General features: G+C 47.3%; 2 pseudogenes; both read right to left on the bottom strand.

Moving 5' to 3' along the window:
• Positions 1-1,208: 1,208 nt before the first annotated feature.
• Positions 1,209-2,721, bottom strand: LOC149574642 (25S ribosomal RNA; annotated as a pseudogene).
• A 959-nt stretch (positions 2,722-3,680) lies between these two features.
• LOC149574641 (18S ribosomal RNA) lies at positions 3,681-4,709 on the bottom strand (annotated as a pseudogene).
• Between the last annotated feature and the right edge of the window lie 19,605 nt (positions 4,710-24,314).

Genomic DNA, 24,314 nt, shown 5'->3' with positions numbered 1-24,314 from the left:
TGGATCACATACATGAGTCGTCTGCCCTCGCAAAAATTACAAAACTCAGGGACCCACCTAGAATTTGCAGTCGGAAGATTTTTCTGCCCTCACGAAAATTTACAAACCCCACCCGCTCAAAATTTGGACCTAGAAGATTTTTTCGCCCTCGCAGAATTTACAAACCCCACCCACTCAGAATTTGGCACTTGGAAATTATGAAACCTCGCCCGCCCAAAATTTGGACTTGAAAGATTTTTCTACCCTTACAGAAATTGCAAACCCAACCCGCCCGAAATTGCACTGATTACGAACCCGATCCACATGGAAATTGCACTTGGAAGACTTTTTCGCCCTCGAGGAAACTTTGGCACTTGAGAGATTTTTTTGCACTCGCGAAAATCACAAAACCCCACCCACCAAGAATTCGACACTTGGGAGATTTTTTTGCCCTTCCAAAAATCACAAACCCCACTAGCTCAGAATTTGGGACTTGGAAAATTTTTTTCGCCCTCATGGAAATTTTACAAAACCCCACCCGCCCAGAATTTGGCACTCGGGAGATTTTTCCGCCCTGGTAGAAATTGCAAACCCCACCCACGCAGAATTTGGCACCTGGGAGATTTTTACGCCCTCGCAAAAATTGCAAACCCCACCCGCCCAAAATTTGGCACTTGGGAGATTTTTATGCCCTCGCAAAAATTGCAAACCACACCCGCCCAGAATTTGGCACTTGGGAGATTTTTTCACCCTCGCAGAAATTTTTACAAAACCCCACCCGCCTAGAATGTGGCACTTGGGAGATTTTTCTGCCCTGGCAAAAATTGCAAACCCCACCCATCAGAAATTTGGTACTTGGGAGATTTCTTCGCACTCGCATAAATTTTTACAAAACCCCACCCACCAGGAATTTGGCACTCAAGAGATTTCTTTGCCCTCACGAAAATTTTCACAAAACCCCACCTGCTCAAAATTTGGCACCTGGGAGAGTTTTTCTGCGCTCGCAAAAATTGCAAACCCGACCCACCAGGAATTTGGCACTTGAGTGATTGTCACGACCTCGCAAATTGCAAACCCCACCTGTCGGGAATTTGGTACCTGAGTGATTGTTACGACCTCACAAAGAAACCTTACAAACCCCACCCACCCAGAATTTGGTACTTGGGAGATTTTCTCTCCCTCGCGCAAATTAAAAACCCCACCCACCTCAGAGTCAAAAAAGGTTTTATGAATCGAGGTGACAGAGGGCTGAATCTCAGTGGATTCTGGTAGCAAGGCCACTCTGCAACTTACAATACCCCGTCGCTTATTTAAGTCGTCTCCAAAAGATTCTTCTCACTGACCGCTTGAAATTAATATCCAAGGTTGCTGCAATGGGCTAATGCATCGATCGGAGATGGCCAATGACATAGGCCCCTAGGAGTGCAAGAGCACCCCTACTGCGGGTCGCGATCTAGCTGGGGAGAGATATACACTGTATCTAGCATGGATTCTGACTTAGAGGCATTCCGTCATTATCTGACACACGGTAGCTTTGCGCCAGTGGCTTTTCAACCAATCGCGATGACCAAATGTGTGAATCAATGGTTCCTCTCGTACTAAGTTGAATTACTATCGTAGCACGAATAATCAGTAGGGTAAAACTAACCTGTCTCACGATGGTCTAAACCCAGTTCACGTTCCCTATTGGTGGGTGAACAATCCAACACTTGGTGAATTTTGCTTCATAATAATAGAAGAGCCAACATCGAAGGATCAAAAAGCAACGTCGCTATGAACGCTTGGTTGCCACAAGCCAATTATCCCTGTGGTAACTTTTCTGACACCTCTAGCTTCAAATTCTGAAAGTCTAAAGCATCGATAGGCTATGCTTTCACGGTTTGTATTCATACTAAAAATCAAAATCAAATGAGCTTTTACCCTTTTGTTCCACACGAGATTTCTATTCTCATTGAGCTCATCTTAGGACACCTGCATTATCTTTTAACAGATATGCCGCCCCAGCCAAACTCCCCACCTAACAATGTCTTTCGCCTGGATCGGCGCACCTAGATGCACCTTAAGGCCAAAAATATGGGCATTTCCCCATCTCTACCTCACGAAATAAGTAAAATAACGTTAAAAGTAGTGGTATTTCACTTACGCCCGAAAGTTCCCACTTATTCTACACCTCTTAAGTCATTTCACAAAGTTGGACTAGAGTCAAGCTCAATAGGGTCTTCTTTCCCTGCTGATTCTGCCAAGCCCATTCCCTTGGCTGTGGTTTCACTAGATAGTAGATAGGGACAATGGGAATCTTGTTAATCCATTCATGCGCATCACTAATTAGATGACGAGGCATTTGGCTACCTTAAGAGAGTCATAGTTACTCCAGCCGTTTACCCGCGCTTGGTTCAATTTCTTCACTTTGACATTCAGAGCACTGGGTAGAAATCACATTGCATCAGCATACGCAAGGACCATCACAATGCTTTGTTTTAATTAAATAGTCAGATTCCCCTTGTCCGTACCAGTTCTGAGTCAACTGTTCATCGCCTAGGAAAAGCCCTCCGCAGGGGGCATCCTGTGTCCGTCGCCCGATCGGCACGCGACAGACAGCCCTCACCATGGGAGCAGCTTGAGTAGGCCACCAACAACCCACGAGTTTGGGGCACAGACCCCTAGGCCCAGCCCTCAGAGCCAATCCTTTTCCCAAAGTTATGGATCCATTTTGCTGACTTTCCTTACCTACATTGTTCTATTGACCAGAGGTTGTTCACCTTTGAGACCTAATGCGGTTATGAGTACAATCGATCGTGAACGGTACTCGATCCTCTAGATTTTCAAGGGCTGCCAAAGGCGCATCGAACACCGCAAGACGTGCCATGCTCTTCCAGCCGCTGGACCCTATCTCCGGTTGAACCAATTTCTAAGGTGCGCGATGCACCCGTGTGTTGGGTGTTGACACATCCTGAACCTTGAGCACCCCCATGGGTGTGATGAGGACTATTGTGGTGTGTCCCCGCCCCATCACCTTGTAAAGGTGGGAGTCAATGCATGGGAGAGCCATGTCAGCAGACGGGGCCCCTACCTCACAAATCATGCGAGTGCACCATCCTAAACACCGAACACTCCAAGTGACGAGTCAACACACCGGGGCAAGGCAATGGGGGGTTGCGACAGTCCCGACTTGCCGCTGTCGAAATGACGGATCCCTAGCATAGTGCCGCGCATGCGATTAGACCATGAAATCTCAACAGGGGACAAGGCTCGGACCCCCTCTGAACTACAACCGAGCAGAGACCTCTTGCTCCAACGCGAACATCGTTCAATGGCACCGATCCTAATCCAGATTGCATCCGAGTCTCTTCTTTGCCCCGCGGGGAATCCATGCTTTCGATCATGGCATTCGATGTGACCCTCGACCTTGACAGTGTTGGACCCATAGCTTGGCCGTCTAGCACATCGCTATAGGGCCAAGTGTCCGCACATCGTTGAGATTTTGGGGGCGGGGAGGAAGCTAGCTCCATCCCCTACACGATTCAAGGTCTCGAACTGACAATGATCCTACCGCAGGTTCACCTACGGTAACCTTGTTACAACTTCTCCTTCCTCTAAATGATAAGGTTCAATGAACTTCTCATGACATCGCCGACAGGAACCGCTGTCATCACTGCGATCCGAACACTTCACCGGATCATTCAATCGGTAGGAGCGATGAGCAGTGTTTATGGTTGAGACTAGGATGGTATCTGATCGTCTTTGAGCCCCCAATTTTCATTCTTGATTAATGAAAACATCCTTGGCAAATGCTTTCACAGTGGTTCATCTTCCATAAATCCAAGAATTTCACCTCTGACAATGAAATACGAATGCCCCCGATACTCCCTATTAATCATTACTCCGGTCCTGAAGGCCAACAGAACAAGACCAAACTCCTATCACGTTATTCCATGCTAATGTATTTAGAGCATAGGCTTGCTTTGAGCACTCTAATTTTTTCAAAGTAACGGCCTCGAAACTGTGACCCAGCCAATTAAGGCTAGGAACACACCGCTGGCAAAAGGGACGTGAGGGCCAGTGCACACCCAGAAGGCAGATTGATCGTGACGACCCAAGGTCCAACTACAAGCTTTTTAACTACAACAACTTAAATATACGGTATTGGAGCTGGAATTACCGTGGCTACTGGCACCAGACTTGCCCTCCAATGGATCCTCGTTAAGGGATTTATATTGTACTCATTCCAATTACCAGACTCGATGAGCCTAGTATTGTTATTTATTGTCACTACCTCCCCGTGTCAAGATTGGGTAATTTGCATGCCTGCTGCCTTCCTTGGATGTGGTAGCCATTTCTCAAGCTCCCTCTCCAGAATCAAACCCTAATTCTCCATCACCCATCACCACCATGGTAGGCCTCTATCCTACCATCAAAAGTTGATATGGCAAAAATTTGAATGAAGCGTCACCAGCACAAAGGCCGTGTGATCCGTCGAGTTATCATGAATCACCGGAATAGTGGGCGAGCCCCTGCTGACCTTTTATCTAATAAATGCATCCCTTCTGAGAGTCAAGATTTGGTGCACGTATTAGCTCTAGAATTACTGCAGTTATCCGAGTAGCAAAGTACCATCAAAGAAACCAAAATTTGCCAAGACCTGCTACAGCCAAGGGATGCCCGCCATGATGGGAAACCAAAATTTGCATTTGCTCCGTCATGCATCCGAACACAATCTGTCGCACAAGCAAAAAGAATGACATTCACAACACATGCAGGACTTGCAACGCTCAAAGATTTTTCACAAGAGGAAAGTGTCCCATCGTTGACTGGAGAGGGCCGAACAGGGATTCTCGGTTCAAAGGCACTTGGGAAGAATGTGTCGTACAGAACCCTTTACCGTTGAACTTGCTGTCGCCACTACTCAGAAAGAAGCCTCGATCTGTATGAGATGCACCATGCACGTAGCCACCTCAATTATAAGGCCACTCAGAGACATCCATTTCCCAGGCATATGCCTCCTACATGCCTATTGAGGTGCACCCGCATAGACAAAATCCTTCTCGATCGCAACAAACATTTTCCCAAGACAAAGAGCTAGTTGCCGTAGTGCCAATGGAGACCACTGTGCTGAAGGGTGAAGGTTCGTGCGAGTCAAAAACATGGCTAGTTATGCGATTGGTGAGGGCATCACTGTGCACGCGACCACCTCAATTATAAGGCCACTCAAGGGCATCGTCTATAACACCCCCTCAGCACATTTATAGGTGATGAGAGCCCACCCGCATACACAGACATGTCTAACCTCTGGCAAATATCTCCTTTCATAGCACAGCCTCGCTAACCATTCCCCGTGACACATGATCTACCAGTGCAGGTACAGAAAAGTTCCTACGGGTGAACACTCACACTAGAATTGTCAGACAAGCTTCAATCTCATGCACATGCACATACCGAAGAATTGCACCACAAGGGAACGACCCGCGAGCATCCACATCTCAGCAAAAAGAATTCGTGCTATTTCTTCCCCTAGACAGACACGTTGGGCCTGCACTTATTAGAGCATTGCAAAGACGAGCGCTCTGGTTCGTAGGAGCCTAAGAAGAACATCTCTTACGAAACCTGTTCCCCAAAAATGCTCGAATCACAAATGCTCGTAGTAGAGTCGTAATGCAAAGATGTACACCGTGCACACGACCGAGTAAGGACACTCAGAGACATCCATTTCCTAGGTATATGCCCCCTACACACTTTTTGGTGCACCTCGTACAAACGGCCATACTTTGACAAGCCTCCTAGAATTTTGCATCTGAAGAGAGATGAAATGCTTTGGGCTTTTTTTCCACACAATGTGAACACCGAATGTAGCCTTGGGCATGGAGAGTTTCCGCATCCAAACAAAAAGTATCGGTAATACTCTACGCTTCTACTAGCTTGGACCACAAAAGCTCTCATGACAGTGCCATGCACTTTTGTAGGATGAGATAGTGAAGAGGCAAGCACACACTGAGAACACACTAGCAATTAAATTATGTGGCAACCAAACCTTTCACCGGCCCCCCTCTAAATCCCAAGGCTCTACCAATCAGCGAAAACTTACGGTGGAGAGTGGACCTTTGACAAAATTAGGGACGTCGAGCAATGCACTCATGCAACCATCTCTTTCCTTCTTGCCGTCCGAGTAGGATAAAAATGCAATGATAGAACGTGCCAAGAGACGGAGCCCTTGGCTAAAAGATACAACTCCATACACTCAGCAACAAGTGCATCTTAGAATCAAACACCAAATGTGCAGTGTGTTGCAAGCCATGCAAACACTAACATATGGGATATCCAACAAACCAAAGTGACAAGTACTTCCCACCAGCTCCACCATTGCGATTACTGAATGGGATATACTCACCGCCATAGATTCTAATGACCATCATTACTATCTTAGATCATGTTTCAAAATCCAACATATCCATCCGCCCTGACAGTGGCATTGAATCAATGAGTGGGGCACGAGAGAGGCTCGCGACAACCACCTCTCCCATTGTAGCCATGATAGGCATGCAAAAAAATTTGCTAGAGCACCAAAGCACCCACCTCATGGCTAGAGACAAGGGCTCGCCATTAGATCAACTTCAAAATCGCAGAACAGACGCGGTGTAGAATGGCAACCGCTGCCAAGTCTCTTCCGTAATTGCATCGGTCGAGTGATCAAAGAAGGTGATCTAAGAGAGGGTCCAAGCGTAGGAATTCATTGGGGGATTTGCGCCAATGGCATAAATTTATGCAATACCTGAGAAACACCGAACGGAGGTGCTAGATGAGGGCTCCTATTTTAGATCAAGTTTTAAAATAACCAAGTAGATGCGGTGAGGGCTGGCAACCACTGCCAAACCTTTTTCTAAAATTGCGCCAGCTGAATGACAAGAAAACATGATCTAAAGGAGAGTCCAGGTAAAGCACCCACGAGGGTGGCCTTCATGCCCCTCTAATTGTTTCAACGTCGGCGTCCACCATTTCAAAATCTGACATATCCATCCACCCTGACAGTGGCATTGAATCAATGAGGGGGGAATGGGAGAGGCTTGCGGCAACCACCTCTCCCATTGTAACAGTGATAGGCACGCAAAAAATTTTGCTAGAGTGCCAAGCACCCACCTCATTGCTAGAGACAAGGGCTCACCATTAGATCAACTTCAAAATCGCAGAACAGATGTAGTGTAGAATGGCAACCGCTGCCAAGTCTCTTCCGTAATTGCGTCGGTCGAGTGATCAAAGAAGGTGATCTAAGAGAGGGTCCAAGCGTTAGGAATTCATTGGGGGATTAATGCCGATGGAATAAATTTATGCAATACCGAAGAAACACCGGACGGAGGTGCTAGACGAGGGCTCCCGTTTTAGATCAAGTTTTAAAATCACCAAGTAGATACGGTGAGGGCTGGCAACCATTGCCAAACCTTTTTCCAAAATTGTACCAGCTGAGTGACAAGAAAACATGACCTAAAGGAGAGTCTAGGAATAGCACCCTCGAGGGTGGGCTTCATGCCCCTCTAATTGATTCAACGTCGGCGTCCACCGTTTCAAAATTTGACATATCCATCCGCCCTGACAGCAGCGTTGAATCAATGAGGGGGGCATGGGAGAGGCTCGTGGCAACCACCTCTCCCATTGTAGCCACAATAGGCACACAAAAAATTTTGCTAGAGTGCCAAGCACCCACCTCATGGCTATAGACAAGGGCTCGCCATTAGGATCAACTTTGAAATCACAGAACAGACGCGATGTAGAATGGCAACCGCTGCCAAGTCTCCTCCGTAATTGTGTCAATCGAGTGATTGAAGAAGGTGATCTAAGAGAGGGTCTAGGCATAGGCCTTTGTTGGGGGATTCACGCCGATGGCATAAATTTATGCAATACTCGAGCAACACCGGACGAAGGTGCTAGACGAGGGCTCCCATTTTAGATCAAGTTTTAAAATCACCAAGTAGACGTGGTGAGGGCTGGCAACTGCTGCCAAACCTTTTTCCGAAATTGTGCTAGCTGAGTGACAAGAAAACATGATCTAAAGGAGAGTCCAAGAATAGCACCCTCGAAGGTGGGTTCACGCCCCTCTAATTGATTCAACGTCGGCGTCCAACGTTTCAAAATCCAACATATCCATCCGCCCTGACAGCGACTTTGAATCAATGAGGGGGGCACGGGAGAGGCTCACGACAACCACCTCTCCCATTGTAGCTACGATAGGTATGCAAAAATTTTTGCTAGAGTGCCAAGCACCCACCTCATGGCTAGAGACAAGGGCTTGCCATTAGATCAACTTTGAAATCGCAGAACAGACGTGGTGTAGAATGGCAACCGCTGCCAAGTCTCTTCCGTAGTTGCTTCAGTCGAGTGAGCTAAGAAGGTGATCTAAGAGAGGGTTCAAGTGTAGGAATTCATTGGGGGATTCACGCCGATGGCATAAATTTATGCAATACCTGAGCAAAACTGGACGGAGGTGCTAGACGAGGGCTCCCATTTTAGATCGAGTTTTAAAATCACTAAGTAGATGCGGTGAGGGCTAGCAACCGTTGCCAAACCTTTTTCTGAAATTGCGCTAGCTGAGTGACAAGAAAACATGATCTAAAGGAGAGTCGAGGAATAACACATCAAGGGTGGGCTTCATGCCCCTCTAATTGATTCAACGTCAACATCCACCATTTCAAAATCTGACATATCCATCCGCCTTGACATTGGCGTTGAATCAATGAGAGGGGCACGGGAGAGGCTCGCGGCAACCACGTCTCCTATATAAGCTATTAGTGCAAGGCTTGCTCTACATTAGAAATTAGTGAACACACCAACAACTACCTTAAAAATCCAAATCCTTGAAAATTTTGACCAAACAGCCATTCACGAGCCAATTTTTTATGAGGTTGGCAGAGGAGCAAAAGATTGTCATCAGTTAGGAGATGTGAGTTCATGGAGCCAAGGGACTGAAATGGTCATCATGCTCTTCCGATCAACTAGATTAATTTCACCTTGAAGGGGCCAAATCGAAAAGTTTCGGAGGTCATCTCCTGGAACTCTCAAGAACAAGGCCCATCTTTACATGCAAACTCTGCTACTACGCAAACATAGGTTGCACTTAAAGAGAAATTGCAAGGCCATCACAATGGCCTGAGGCCAATGGCTCTGACTAAGTCATTTTTCTCTTGCAATCACCATGCTGCCATTCACAAAGAGATCTCCCCATTCACTTGTGACACGATGCACAATCCAAGTGCTAGACGCGAGCTTTCCCTTGAAAGAAAGACCACTTTCCAAAACATCCCTCGATGACACATTGGAACGACAATCGCTGTTGAACCATTCCCAATGTTGTGCCGATCGAGTTGGCACAGAGGTGACCTTAGGGAGCTCCCACATAGCAATTAAGATGTGCTTTCATGCCCATCTCTCACAAAAACCAATGTTAGCTATGAACAAATTTGGAATCCAAGGGCTCACATCCATCAATATCGTCGCCACTGGGTCTATATACAAAGGCCACGGAGAGGTTCCGTTAAGAGAAGCTCCCCGCTCGCTCGCACAAACATCCCAAATTCTAAACACAAGCTCCCACCCTTAGCATCGCTCTCTAGATCACCGCAATGACACATTGGAATGACAACCACTATCGAACAACTCCCAAAATTGTGGCAATGGAGTGAGAAAGAAGAGCAACTTTGGGGAGCCGTGCATAGAAAATGGGCTACTGCTGCTTCATTCTGCTCTTATATAGATCCAACATCATTGATTTTGTTTGGAATCTGAGGCTGCATTCGTCCTTGCTCACACAAGCAATGGCTCTTCTAATCGAATGGCCATGGGGAGCTTTCGATTACATAGGCTCCCTTGTCACTCGTGATGCGTAGCCCAACTACTAGACGATAGCTCGCCCTTCAGATAGTTTCACAAGCAACCACCACAATAGCACCATTAGAATGACACCAGCACTGATTCTATTGGGGAGGGTCACCGAGAGCTTTTGTTATCAAAGCTCCCATTATAGCCGCGATAGGCACACAAAAAATTGCTAGAGCCCCAAGCACCCACCTCATGGCTAGACAAGGGCTCGCGATTAGATCAACTTCAAAATCACTGAACAGACGTGTTGTGGAATGGCAACCACTACGAAGTCTCTTTTGTAATTGTGTCGGTCGAGTGATCGCAGAAGGTGATCTAAGAGAGGGTCCAAGGCTAGGGATTCGTTGGGGGATTCGTGCCAATAGCAAAAATTTATGCAATACCCGAGCAACACCGGACGGAGGCGCTAGACGAGGGCTCCCATTTTAGATCAAGTTTTAAAATCACCAGGTAGACGCGGTGAGGGCTAGCAACTGCTGCCAAACCTTTTTCTGAAATTGCGCCAGCTAAGTGACAACAAAACAAGGTCTAAAGGAGAGTCCAGGAATAGCACCTCGAGGGTGGGCCTCATGCCCCTCTAATTGATTTAACTTTGGCATCCACCATTTCAAAATCTGACATATCCATCCGCCTTGACACTGGCGTTGAATCAATGAGGAGGGCACGGGAGAGGCTCGCGAAAACCACCTCTCCCATTTTTGCCGTGATAGGCACGCAAAAAATTGCTAGAGCCCCAAGCACCCACGTCATGGCTAGACAAGGGCTCGCCATTAGATCAACTTCGAAATCATGAAACAGATGCGCTGTAGAATGGAAATCGCTGCCAAGTCTCTTCTATAATTGCATCGGTCGAGTGATCGAAGAAGGTGATCTAAGAGAGGGTCCAAGGGTAGGGCATTCGTTGGGGGATTCACGCCGATAGCAAAAATTTATGCAATACTCGAGTAACACCGGATGGAGGTACTAGACGAGGGCTCCCATCTTAGATCAAGTTTTAAAATCACCAAGTAGATGCGGTGAGGGTTGGCAACCACTGCCAAACCTTTTTCCAAAATTGCGCCAGCTGAGGGACAAGAAAACATGATCTAAAGGAGAGTCCAGGAATAGCACCCTTGAGGGTGGGCTTCATGCCCCTCTAATTGATTCAACGTCGGCATCCACCGTTTCAAAATCTGACATATCCATCTACCCTGACAGCGGCATTGAATCAATGAGGGGGGCACGAGAGAGGCTCACGGCAACCACCTCTCCCATTGTAGCCGCGATAGGCATGCAAAAATTTTTTTGCTAGAGCACCAAGCACCCACCTCATGGCTATAGACAACGGCTCACCATTAGATCAACTTCAAAATCATAGAACAGACGTGGTGTAGAATGGCAACCACTGCCAAGTCTCTTTTGTAATTGCGTCGGTCGAGTGATCGAAGAAGGTGATCTAAGAGAGGGTCCAAGCGTAGGCATTCGTTGGGGGATTCGCACCGATGGCAAAAATTTATGCAATACCTGAGCAACATCGGACGGAGGTGCTAGACAAGGGCTCCCATTTTAGATCAAGTCTTAAAATCACCAAGTAGACGCGGTGAGGGCTAGCAACTATTGCCAAACCTTTTGTCCGAAATTGCGCCAGCTGAGTGACAAGAAAACATGATCTAAAGGAGAGTCCAGGAATAGCACCCTCGAGGGTGGGCTTCATGCCCCTCTAATTGATTCAACGTCGGCATCCACCGTTTCAAAATTTGACATATCCATCCACCTTGATAGCGGCGTTGAATCAATGAGGCGAGCATGGGAGAGGCTCACGGAAACCACCTCTCCCATTGTAGCGGTGATAGGCATGCAAAAAAATTTTCTAGAGTGCCAAGCACCCATCTCATGGCTAGAGACAAGGGCTCACCATTAGATCAACTTCGAAATCACAGAATAGACGTGGTGTAGAATGGAAACCGCTGCCAAGTCTCTTCCGTAGTTGCGTCGATCGAGTGATCGAAGAAGGTGATCTAAGAGAGGGTCCAAGCATAGGCATTTATTGGGGGATTCACACCGATGGCATAAATTTATGTAATACCCAAGCAACACCGGACGGAGGTGTTAGATGAGGGCTCCCATTTTAGATCAAGTTTTAAAATCACCAAGTAGATGCGGTGAGGGCTGGCGACCGCTGCCAAAACTTTTTCTAAAATTGTGCCAGCTGAGTGACAAGAAAAAATGATCTGAAGGAGAGTCGAGGAATAGAACATCGAGGGTGGGCTTCATGCCCCTCTAATTGATTCAACGTCGGTGTCCACCGTTTCAAAAACTGACATATCCATCCACCTTGACACCGGCGTTGAATCAATGAGAGGGGCACGGGAGAGGCTCGCGGCAACCACCTCTCCTATATAAGCTATTAGTGCGAGGCTCGTTCTACATTAGAAATTAGCGAACACACTGACAACTGCCTTAAAAATCTAAATCCTTGAAAATTCAGACCAAACAGCCATTCACGACCCAATTTTTTATGAGGTCGGCAGAGGAGCAAAAGATTGTCATCTTTTAGGAGATGTGAGTTCATGGAGCCAAGGGACTGAAATGGTCATCGAGCTCATCCGATCAACTGGATGAATTTCACCTTGAAGGGGGCCCAATCCAAAAGTTTTGGAGGTCATCTCCTGGAACTCTCAAGAACAAGGCCCATCCTACATGCAAACTCTGCTACTACCCAAACATAGGTTGCAATTAAAGAGAAATTGCGAGGCTGTCACAATGGCCCGAGGCCAATGCTCCGACTAAGTCAATTTTCTCTTGCAATAACCATGCCACCATTCACAGAGAGATCTCCCCATTCACTTGTGACACGATGCACAATCCAAGTGCTAGATGCGAGCTTGCCCTTGAAAGAAAGACCACTATCCAAGACATCCTCCGATGACACATTGGAATGAAAACCGCTGTCGAACCATTCCCAATGTTGTGCCGATCGAGTTGGCACAAAGGCAACCTTAGGGAGCTCCTATGTAGCAATTGGGATGTGCTTTTGTACCCATCTCTCACAAAAACCAATGTTAGTTGTGAACAAATTTAGAATCCAAGGCTCGTATCCATCGATATTGTCGGCACTGGGTCTATATATTCAAAGGCCATGGAGAGGTTCTGATAAGAGAAGCTCCCTTGCTCACCTGCACAAACATCCCAAATGCTAGACACAAGCTCCTGCCCTTAGCATCACTCTCTAGATCACCGCAATGACACATTGGAATGACAATCACTGTCGAACAACTCCCAAATTTGTGCCGATGGAGTGAGAAAGAAGAGAAACTTTGGCGAGCCACGCATAGCAAACGGGCTATGCTGCTTCATTCCGCTCTTATTTATAGATTTGATGTTGTCAATTTCATTTGGAATCCGAGGCTGCATTCATCCTTGCTCACACAAGCAATGGCTCTTCTCATCGAATGGCCACGGGGAGCTTCCGATTACAAAGGCTCCCTTGTCACTCGTGATGCGCAGCCCAACTGCTAGACGATGGCTCGCCCTTCAGATTGCTACCCAAGCAACCACCACAATGGCACCATTGGAATGACAACTGCTGCCAAACCATTCCAAAAATTTTGCGCCAAAGAAGTTGTTGCAAAGAGAACCACTTTGGGGAGAGAGCACTCGCATAGAAAAATCGGGATGGCTTCACGGCCCTTCCAATAGAAATGATGCTGGTGCCAATATTCCAAATCCGAATAACGTGTCTTTCTCGAACACCAGCACCGATTCTATTGGGGAGCGTTGCTGAGAGATTTTGTTATCAAAGCCTCCCATTGTAGCCGCAATAGGCATGCAAAAAATATTTGCTAGAGCACCAAGCACCCACCTCATGGCTAGAGACAAGGGCTCGCCATTAAGATCAACTTCGAAATCACAGAATAGACGCTCTATAGAATGGAAACTGCTACCAAGTCTCTTCCGTAATTGCGTCGATCGAGTGATCAAAGAAGGTGATCTAAGAGAGGGTCCAAGCGTAGGTATTTGTTGGGGGATTCGCACCGATAGCAAAAATTCATGCAATACCCGAGCAACATCGGACGGAGGTGCTAGACGAGGGCTCCCATTTTAGATCAAGTTTTAAAATCACCAAGTAGACGCGGTGAGGGCTGGCAACCGCACCCAAACCTTTTTCTGAAATTGCGCCAGCTGAGTGACAAGAAAGCATGATCTAAAGGAGATTTGAGGAATAGCACCTCGAGGGTGGGCTTCATGCCCCTCTAATTGATTCAACGTCGGCATCCACCATTTCAAAATCTGACATTTCCATCTGCCTTGACACCAGAATTGAATCAATGAGAGGGGCACGGGAGAGGCTCGTGGCAACAACCTCTCCTATTTAAGCTATTAGTGCGAGGCTCGCTCTGCATTAGAAATTAGCGAACACACCGACATCAGCCTGAAAAATCCAAATCATAGAAAATTATGAACAAATAGCCATCCACAACCCAATTTTTTATGAGGTCGTCTAAGGAGCAAAAGATTTTCATCAGTTAGGAGATGTGAATTCATGGAGCCAAGGGACTGAAATGGTCATCGAGCTCATCTGATCAACTGGATGAATTTCACCTTGAAGGGGCCCAATCCAAAAGTTCTAGAGGTCATCTCCTGGAACTCTCAAGAACAAGGCCCATCTTACTTGCAAACTCTTCTACTGCGCAAACATAGGTTGCAATTAAAGAGAAATTGCAAGGCCATCATAGTGGCCTGAGGCCAATGCTCTGACTAAGTCAATTTTCTCTTGCAATCACCATGCCGCCATTCACAGAGAGATCTCCCCATTCACTTGTGACGCGACGCACAATCCAAGTGCTAGATGCGAGCTCACCCTTGAAAGGCCACTTTCCAAGACATCCCCCGATGACACATTGTAATGACAACCTCTGTTGAACCATTCCCAATGTTGTGCCAATCAAGTTGGCACAGAGGAGACCTTAGGGAGCTCCCGCGTAGCAATCGAGATGTGCTTTCATACCCATCTCTCACAAAAACCAATGTTAGCTGTGACCAAATTTAGAATCCAAGGCTCGTATCCATCGATATCATCGGCACTGGGTCTATATATTCAAAGGCCACGGAGAGGTTCTGATAAGAGAAGCTCCCTTGCTCACTCACACAAACTTCCCAAATGCTAGACACAAGCTCCAGCCCTTAGCATTTCTCTCCAGATCGCCGCAATGACACATTGGAATGACAACCACTATCGAACAACCCCCAAATTTGTGCCGATGGAGTGAGAAAGACGAGCAACTTTTGGGAGCCATGCATAGAAAATGGGCCGCTGCTACATTCCACTCTTATATATAGATCCGATGTCATTGATTTTGTTTGGAATTCGAGGCTACATTCATCCTTGCTCACACAAGCAATGGCTCTTCTTATCGAATGTTTACGAGGAGCTTCCAATTACAAAGGCTCCCTTGTCACCCGTGATGCGTAGCCCAACTGCTAGATGACGGCTCGCCCTTTAGATCACTGCCCAGGCAACCACCACAACGGCACCATTGGAACGACAACCGCTGCCGAACCATTCCAAAATTTTTTTTGCCAAAGAAGTTGTTGCAAAGAGAATGACTCTTGGGAGAGAGCCCTCGCATAGCAAAATTGGGATGGCTTCATGGCCCTCCCAATAGAAATGATGCTGGTGCCAATATTCCAAATCCGAATACCGTGTCTTTCTCGAACACCAGCACCGATTCTATTGGGTCGATATCGTCGGCACTAGGTCTATATTTAAAGGCCACTGAGAGGTTTCATTAAGAGAAGCTCCACTACTCGCTTGCACAAACATCCCAAAATGCTAGACACAAGCTCCCGCCCTTAGCATTGCTCTCAAGATCATCGCAATGACACATTGGAACGACAACCGCTGTCGAACAACTCTCGAATTTGTGCCGATGGAGTGAGAAAGAAGAGCCAGATCGGGTCGACAAAAATGGCTAAGCCAGATCAGGTCGGCCAGCATGGCTCGGCCACCATTTTTTGCCGAGAGCTTTCGATATTAAAGCTCCCATTTAGCCGCGATAAGTACACCATCACAAATTGCTAGAGCGCCGAGCACCCATAGCAAATTTCCATTATGCTAAGCAATGTCAGAGTGCTAGACAAGGGCTCACGTTTAGATCAAGTTTTAAAATCACCAAAAGACACACCATGGATCAGCAACCGCTGCCTCACCTTTTCAAAAATTGGGTCATCGGAAAACATGATCTAAAGGAGAGCTGAGGAAAAGGACTGAGATCGCTTCATGCCCCTTTCATTGATTCAACATCAGCATACACCGTTTGAAAACCCAACAACCTGATCCGCCTAGACACCAATGTTGAATCAATGAAAGGGGCATGGGAGAGGCTCGTGAGAACAACCTCACCTATATAAGCTATTAGTGTGAGGCTCGCTCTGCATTAGAAATCTGCGATAGCATGGACAACTCCCTTAAAAATCCAATTCAATGAAAAATGTGACCAAACAGCCATCCATGACACCATTTTTGGAGCTCGCCCAGAACGGCTCGGCCAGCATGGCTCGCCCAGAATGGCTCAGCCAGATCGGGTCAGCCAGCATGGTGACTTGGTGACTTGGTGAGAGTACTTGGAACTGTCAAGAACAAAGGCCAATCTTACATGCAAACTCTGCTACTGCGCAAACATAGGTTGCAATTATAGAGAAATTGCAAGGCCATCACAATGGCCCGAGGCCAATGCTTCGATTACTAAGTCAATTTTCTCTTGCAATCGCCATGGTGCCGTTCACAGAGAGATCTCCCCATTCACTTGTGATGACACACAATCCAAGTGCTAGACATGAGCTCGCCCTTGAAAGGCCATGTTCCAAGACATCCCGATGACACATTGGAATGACAACTAATGTCAAACCATTCCCAATGTTGTGCCGATCGAGTTGGCACAGAGGCGATCTTAGGGAGCTCTTGCATAGCAATCGAGAAGTGCTTTTGTACCCTTCTCTCACAAAAACCAATGTTAGCTGAACAAATTTAGAATCCAAGGCTCGTATCCATCGATATCGTCAGCACTGGGTCTATATTCAAAGGCCACAGAGAGGTTCTAATAAGAGAAGCTCCACTGCTCACTTGCACAAACATCCCCAAATGCTAGATGCAAGCTCTCGCCCTTAGCATCACTCTCTAGATCACCACAATGACACATTGGAACGAAAACCTCTGTCGAACAACCCTGAAATTTGTGCCAATGGAGTGAGAAAATAGAGCCAGATCAGGTCGATGAAAATGACTAAGCCAGATCGGGTCAGCCAGCATGGCTCGGCCACCATTTTTTGTCGAGAGCTTTCGATATTAAAGCTCCCATGTAGCCGTGATAAGTACACCATGACAAATTGCTAGAGCACTGAGCACCCAAAGAAAATTGCCATTATACCAAGCAATGCCAGAGTGCTAGACAAGGGTTCATGTTTAGATCAAGTTTTAAAATCACCAAAAAGACACGCCATGGATCGGCAATCGCTGCCTCACCTTTTCAAAAATTGAGTCATCGAAAAACATGATCTAAAGGAGAACCGAGGAAAAGCACCGAGATCGCTTCATGCCCCTTTCATTGATTCAACATCAGCATACACCATTTGAAAACCCAAAAATCTGATCTGCCTAGACACCAATGTTGAATCAATGAAAGGGGCATGGGAGAGGCTTGCGGCAACAACCTCTCCTATATAAGCTATTAGTGCGAGGCTCGCTCTGCATTAGAAATCTGCGATAGCATGGACAACTCCCTTAAAAATCCAATTCAATGAAAATGTGACCAAACAGCCATCCACGACACCGTTTTTGGAGCTCGCCCAGAACGGCTCGGCCAGCATGGCTCACCCAGAATGGGTCAGCCAGCATGGCTCGCCCAGATTGGCTTGGCCAGCATGGCTCGGCCACCATGGCTCACCCAGATTAGCTCGGCCAGAATGGCTCACCCAGATCAGCTCGGCCAGATCGGGTCGGCCGGTATTGTGACTTGGTGACTTGGTGAGAGTACTTGGAATTGTCACGAACAAAGGCCAATCTTACATGCAAACTTTGCTACTGCGCAAACATAGGTTGTAATTATAGAGAAATTGCAAGGCTGTCACAATGGCCTGAGGCCAATGCTCCAACTACTAAGTCAATTTTCTCTTGCAATTGCCATGCTGCCATTCACAGAGAGATCTCCCCATTCACTTGGGACGACGCACAATCCAAGTGCTAGACGAGAGATCGCCCTTGAAAGGCCGCGTTCTAAGACATCCCGATGACACATTGGAATGACAACCACTGTCAAACCATTCCCAATGTTGTGCCGATTGAGTTGGCACAGAGGCAATCTTAGGGAGCTCCCGCGTAGCAATCGAGAAGTGCTTTCATACCCTTCTCTCACAAAAACCAATGTTAGCTGAACAAATTTAGAATCCAAGGCTCATATCCATCGATATCGTCGACACTGGGTCTATATTCAAAGGCCGCGGAGAGGTTTCGATAAGAGAAGCTCCACTGCTCACTTGCACAAACATCCCAAAATGCTAGACGCAAGCTCTCGCCCTTAGCATCGCTCTCAAGATCACTGCAATGACACATTGGAACGACAACCACTGTCGAACAACTCCCGAATTTGTACCGATGGAGTGAGAAAGAAGAGCCAGATTGGGTCGACGAAAATGGCTAAGCCAGATCGGGTCAGCCAGCATGGCTCGGCCACCATTTTTCACCGAGAGCTTTCAATATTAAAGCTCCCATGTAGCCGTGATAAGTACACCATGACAAATTGCTAGATTGCCGAGCACCCATAGCAAATTGCCATTATACCAAGCAACGCCGGAGTGCTAGACAAGGGTTCACGTTTAGATCAAGTTTTAAAATCACCAAAAAGACACGCCATGGATCGACAACCATTGCCTCACCTTTTCCAAAATTGATTCATCGAAAAACATGATCTAAAGGAGAGCCGAGGAAAAGCACCGAGATCGCTTCATGCCCCTTTCATTGATTCAACATCAGCATACACCATTTGAAAACCCAACAATCCGATCCGCCTAGACACCAATGTTGAATCAATGAAAGGGGAATGGGAGAGGCTCGCGAAAACAACCTCTCCTATATAAGCTATTAGTGTGAGGCTCACTCTGCATTAGAAATCTGCGATAGCACGGACAACTCCCTTAAAAATCTAATTCAATGAAAAATGTGACCAAACAGCCATCCACGACACCATTTTTGTAGCTCAGCCAGATCGGGTCAGCCAGCATGGCTCAACCAAATTGGCTCGACCAGAATGGCTCACCCAGATCGGGTCAGCCAGAATGGCTCGCCCAGATCGGCTCGACCAGCATGGCTCAGCCAGAACGGCTCAGCCAGATCGGGTCGGCCAACATGGCTCGCCCAGATCGGCTCGGCCAGGATGGCTCGCCCACCATTTTTGAAACACATTACCTCCCCTATATATGTTATTAGTGCAAGCCTTACTCTACATCAGATATGTACATTCAGTGCACAAGTACCTTAAAACCCAATTCAATGAAAAATGTGACCAAACAGCCATCCACGACACCATTTTTGGAGCTCGACCAGATTAGGTCAGCTAGCATGGCTCGCCCAGATCGGCTTGGCCAGAATGGCTCACCCAAATTGGGTCAGCCAGCATGGCTTGCCCAGATTGGCTCGGCCAGAATGGCTCACCCAGATCGGGTCGGCTAGCATGGCTCACCCAGATCGGCTCAGCCAGGCTTGCTCGCCCACCATTTTTCAAGCACACTACCTCCCCTATATAAGCTATTAGTGCAAGCCTTACTCTACATCATAAATGTACATTCTGTGCACAAGTACCTTAAAACAAAATTCAATGAAAAATGTGACCAAACAGCCATCCACGACACATTTTTGGAGCTCGACCAGATCAGGTCGGCCAGCATGGCTCGCCTAGATCGGCTCGGCTAGAACGACTTAGCCAAATCAGGTCGGCCAGCATGGCTCGCCCAGATCGGCTCGGCCAGCATGGCTCGGCCAGAATGGCTCGGCCAGATCGGGTCAGCCAGCATGGCTCACCCAGATCGGCTCGGCCAGGCTAGCTCACCCACCATTTTTCAAGCACACTACCTTCCTTATATAAGCTATTAGTGCAAGCCTTACTCTACATCAAAAATGTACATTCAGTGCACAAGTACATTAAAACCCAATTCAATAAAAAATGTGACCGAATAGCCATCCACGACCCCATTTTTCATGAGGTTGTCAATGGAGACAAAGATTGGCATTGGTTTTGCAATTTGATTGCATCAGTCAAGGGGGTAAATTGATCAATATTTTGAGACCGACTAGAATGGCTCGACGACCATTTTATATCGGAAGCTACCCGATTTGAGAATTATGACTCAAGTAGAATGGCTTGGGTACCCATTTTACGAACTTAAAGAGTCGACTTGGTGGGCCAACCTGGCAGGGTGACTTGATGAACAAACTTAAAGAGTCAACTTGGTGAGAGTACTTGGTGGGCCGACCTAGCAAGGTGACTTGATGAACTAACTTAAAGAGTCGACTTGGTGAGAGTACTCGGTGGGCTGCCCTGGTCACTTGACCTGATGAACGAACTTAAAGAGTCGACTTGGTGGGCCGACTTGGTTGGGTGACTTGATGAACAAACTTAAAGAGTCAACTCGGTGGGTCAAACTAGTAGGATGACTTGGTGAGAGTACTTGGTGGGCTGACCTGGCAGGGTGACTCGATGAACGAACTTAGAGAGTTGACTTTGCGAGAGTGCTTGGTGGGTCGAATTGGCAGGTTGACTTGATGAACGAACTTAAAGAGTCAACTTGGTGAGAGAACATGGTGGGCCAAGCTGGTGGGGTGAATTGATGAACGAACCTAAAGAGTCAACTTTGTGAGAGTACTTGGTGGGCCGACCTGGTAGGGTGACTTGATGACCGAACTTAAAGGGTCGACTTGGTGAGAGTACTTGGTGGGCCGACCTGGCGAAGCAACTTGATGAACAAACATAGAGAGTCAACTTTATGAGAGTACTTGGTGGGGTGACTTGATGAACAAACCTAAAGAGTCGACCTGGTGAGAGTACTTGGTGGGCCGACCTGGCGGGGTGACTTGATGAGCAAACTTAAAGAGTCAACTTGGTGAGAGTACTTGGTGGGGTGACCTGGTGGGGTGACTTGATGAACGAACTTAAAGAGTCCACTTGGTGAGAGTACTTGGCGGGTCAAACTGGCGGGGTGACTTGATGAACAAACTTAAAGAGTTGACCTGGTGAGAGAACTTGGTGTGCCGAGCTGGCAGGGTGAATTGATGAACGAACCTAAAGAGTCAACTTTGTGAGAGTACTTGGTGGGCCGAGCTGGTGGGGTGACTTGATGACCGAACTTAAATGGTCGACTTGGTGAGAGTACTTGGTGGGTTGACCTGGCGGAGCAACTTGATGAATGAAATTAAAGAGTCAACTTGGTGAGAGTACTTTGTGGGGTGACCTGATGAAAAAACCTAAAGAGTCGACTTGGTGAGAGTACTTGGTGGGCCGACCTGGCGGGGTGACTTGGTGAGCAAACTTAAAGAGTCGACTTGGTGAGAGTAGTTGGTGGGCTGACCTGGCGGGGTGACTTGATGAACGAACTTAAAGAGTCGACTTGGTGGGCTGACTTGGTAGAGTGACTTCATGAACGAACTTAAAGAGTCCACTTGGTGGGCTGACCTGGCAGGGTGACTTGATGAAATAACTTAAAGAGTCGACTTGGTGAGAGTAATTTGTGGGCTGACCTGGCGGGGTGACTTGATGAATGAACTTAAAGAGTCAACTTGGTGGGGTGACTTGATGAACGCACTTGAAGGGTCAACTTGGTGAGAGTACTCGGTGGGGTGACCTGATGAACAGACTTAGAGAGTCGACTTGGTGAGAGTACTTGGTCGGGTGACTTGATGAATGCACTTGAAGAATCGACTTGGTTAGAGTACTTGGTGGGGTGAGTTGATGAATGAAGTTAAAGATTCGACTTGGTGGGACAACCTGGCGGGGTGACTTGATGAATGAACTTAGAGAGTCGACTTGGTGAGAGTATGTGGTGAGTTGGTGGGCCGACCTGGCCGAGTGACTTGATAAAAAAACTTAAAGAGTCAACTTGGTGAGAGTACTCGGGGGCTGACCTCGTCACGTGACTTGATAAATGAACTTAAAGAGTTGACTTGGTGGGCTGACTTGGCTGGGTGACTTGATGAATGAACTTAAAGAGTCAAATTCATGGGTCGAACTAGTGGGGTGACTTGGTGAGAGTACTTGGTGGGCTGACCTGGCAGGGTGACTTGATGAACAAAGTTAGAGAGTCAACTTTGTGAGATTACTTGGTGGGTCGAACTAGCGGGGTGACTTGATGAACGAACTTAAAGAGCCGACCTGTTGAGAGAACTTGGTGGGCCGAGCTGGTGGGGTGAATTGATGAACAAACCTAAAGAGTTGACTTTGTGAGAGTACTTGGTGGGCCGACCTGGCGGGGTGACTTGATGAACGAACTTAAAGGGTCAACTTGGTGAGAGTACTTGGTGGGCCGACCTGGCGGAGCAACTTGATGAACGAACTTTGAGAGTTGACTTTGTGAGAGTACTTGGTGGGGTGACTTGATGAACAAACCTAAAGAGTCAACCTGGTGAGAGTACTTGTTGGGCCGACCTGGCAGGGTGACTTGATGAGCAAACTTAAAGAGTCGACTTGGTGGGCCGACCTAGCGCGGTGAATTTATGAATGAACTTAAAGAGTCGACTTGGTCAGAGTAGTTTGTGGGCTGACCTGGCAGGGTGACTTGATGAATGAACTTAAAGAGTCGACTTGGTGGGGTGACTTGATGAACGCCCTTGAAGGGTCGACTTGGTGGGGTGACTCTATGAACGGACCTAAAGAGTTGACTTGGTGAGAGTACTTGGTGGGGTGACTTGATGAAAGGACTTAAAGAGTCGACTTGATGAGAGTACTTGGTGGGGCGACTTGATGAATGCACTTGAAGAATCGACTTGGTTAGAGTACTTGGTGGGGCAACTTGATGAACGGACTCAAAGAGTCAACTTGGTGAGAGTACTTGGTGGCTCGACTTGATGAGCAGACTTAAAGAGTCAACTTGGTGAGAGTGGGCCTAACGGGCCGAGGTGGTGAGTAGGCCTAATGGGGCGAGTTGGTGGGGTGACTTGGTAAGTGGAATTAGAGAGCCAATGTGGTGAGGCGACTCAGTGAGTTGGTTCATTGAGATGACATGGTGAGCTGACTTGGCAAGTCAACCTGGCGAGCGAACTTAAAGAGTCGACTTGGCAACATACTCGAGTTGACTTGGTGAGGCAACCTGGCGAGCGGGCTCAAAGAGTCAACATGGTGAGGTGACTCATTGAGTCAACATGGTGAGGCGACTCAGGGTGAGGAGCTATCCTTGAGGTGACTTGGTGGGCCTACTTGATTAGTCGACTGGGTGAGCCGACCTGATGAGCTGACATGGTGAGCTAGCTTAAAGAGGTGACGACTTGGTGGGGTAACTCGACAAGCCAACTTATCGAGGTGAGATGGTGAGTCGACTTGGTGAGCTGACTTGGTGAGCGTACTTAAAGAGTCAACTTTGTGAGGTGACTCAGCGAGTTAGTTCGCTGATGCGACTTGGGCAAGCTGACCTGGTGAGCGAACTTAAAGAGGCAACTTGGGCGGGCTGACCTGTTGATCAAACTTAAAGAGTTGACTTGGCAACGTACTTGAACACTTGACTTGGTGAGCTGACATGGTGAGTGGGCTTAGAGAAGCAACTCAGTGGGCCAATTTGGTGAGCCAACTCGAGGCGTTACGCCTAGCTAGCTAGATTCAATGTAGGGTAGCCAAAACGAACCGATTTGAGAATTTTCTTTATAAAAAGAGATCATGATAGGCCCCATAAGGCAAAAAAGAATGAAATTTTGGGAGTTCTAAAAAAAATGTTACTCAGTTTTGGATCGCGCATAGGGCTCGGGTCACGTAGCATCGAGGTGCCCTGGGTGACATGATTCGAGCAAAAATTCGACGGTGGCATGAGTCATGTAAAAACATTGGAGGCCATTAAGGCTCGAGGCACTTCGAGTCGAGGTTGCCGAGGCAGGTCCAGTTGAAAACTTTGAGCATTAACCAAAAAGAAAAAGTTAACCGCTTTTGAATCACGTACACAGCTCGGGGCACTTAGAATCAAGTCGAGCACGGTGACATGAGTCGTGCAAAAAATTTGGAGACGACTCGAGACGGGGCATCCGACTCTATCCGAGTTCAAAACTTTGGGACTTGACAAAAAAAAGAAAAAAGAAAAAGTTACCCAGTTTTGGATCATGTAAGTGACTCGGGCCACTCAGAATCAAGGCGAGTGCGATTACATGAGTCGAGTGAAAAAAAAATGGAGGTGGTTAAGGCTCGAGGCAATTCGAGTCGGGGTAGCTGAGTCGATTCGAAAACTTTGGCCATTAGCCAAAAAAAGAGTGAATC

Source organism: Cupressus sempervirens, chromosome 2 (assembly GCF_028749045.1).
Source record: "Cupressus sempervirens isolate cs-2001-9-10 chromosome 2, ASM2874904v1, whole genome shotgun sequence".
Taxonomy (NCBI): Eukaryota; Viridiplantae; Streptophyta; class Pinopsida; order Cupressales; family Cupressaceae; genus Cupressus; species Cupressus sempervirens.
This window is presented reverse-complemented; position numbering and strand designations above follow the sequence as displayed.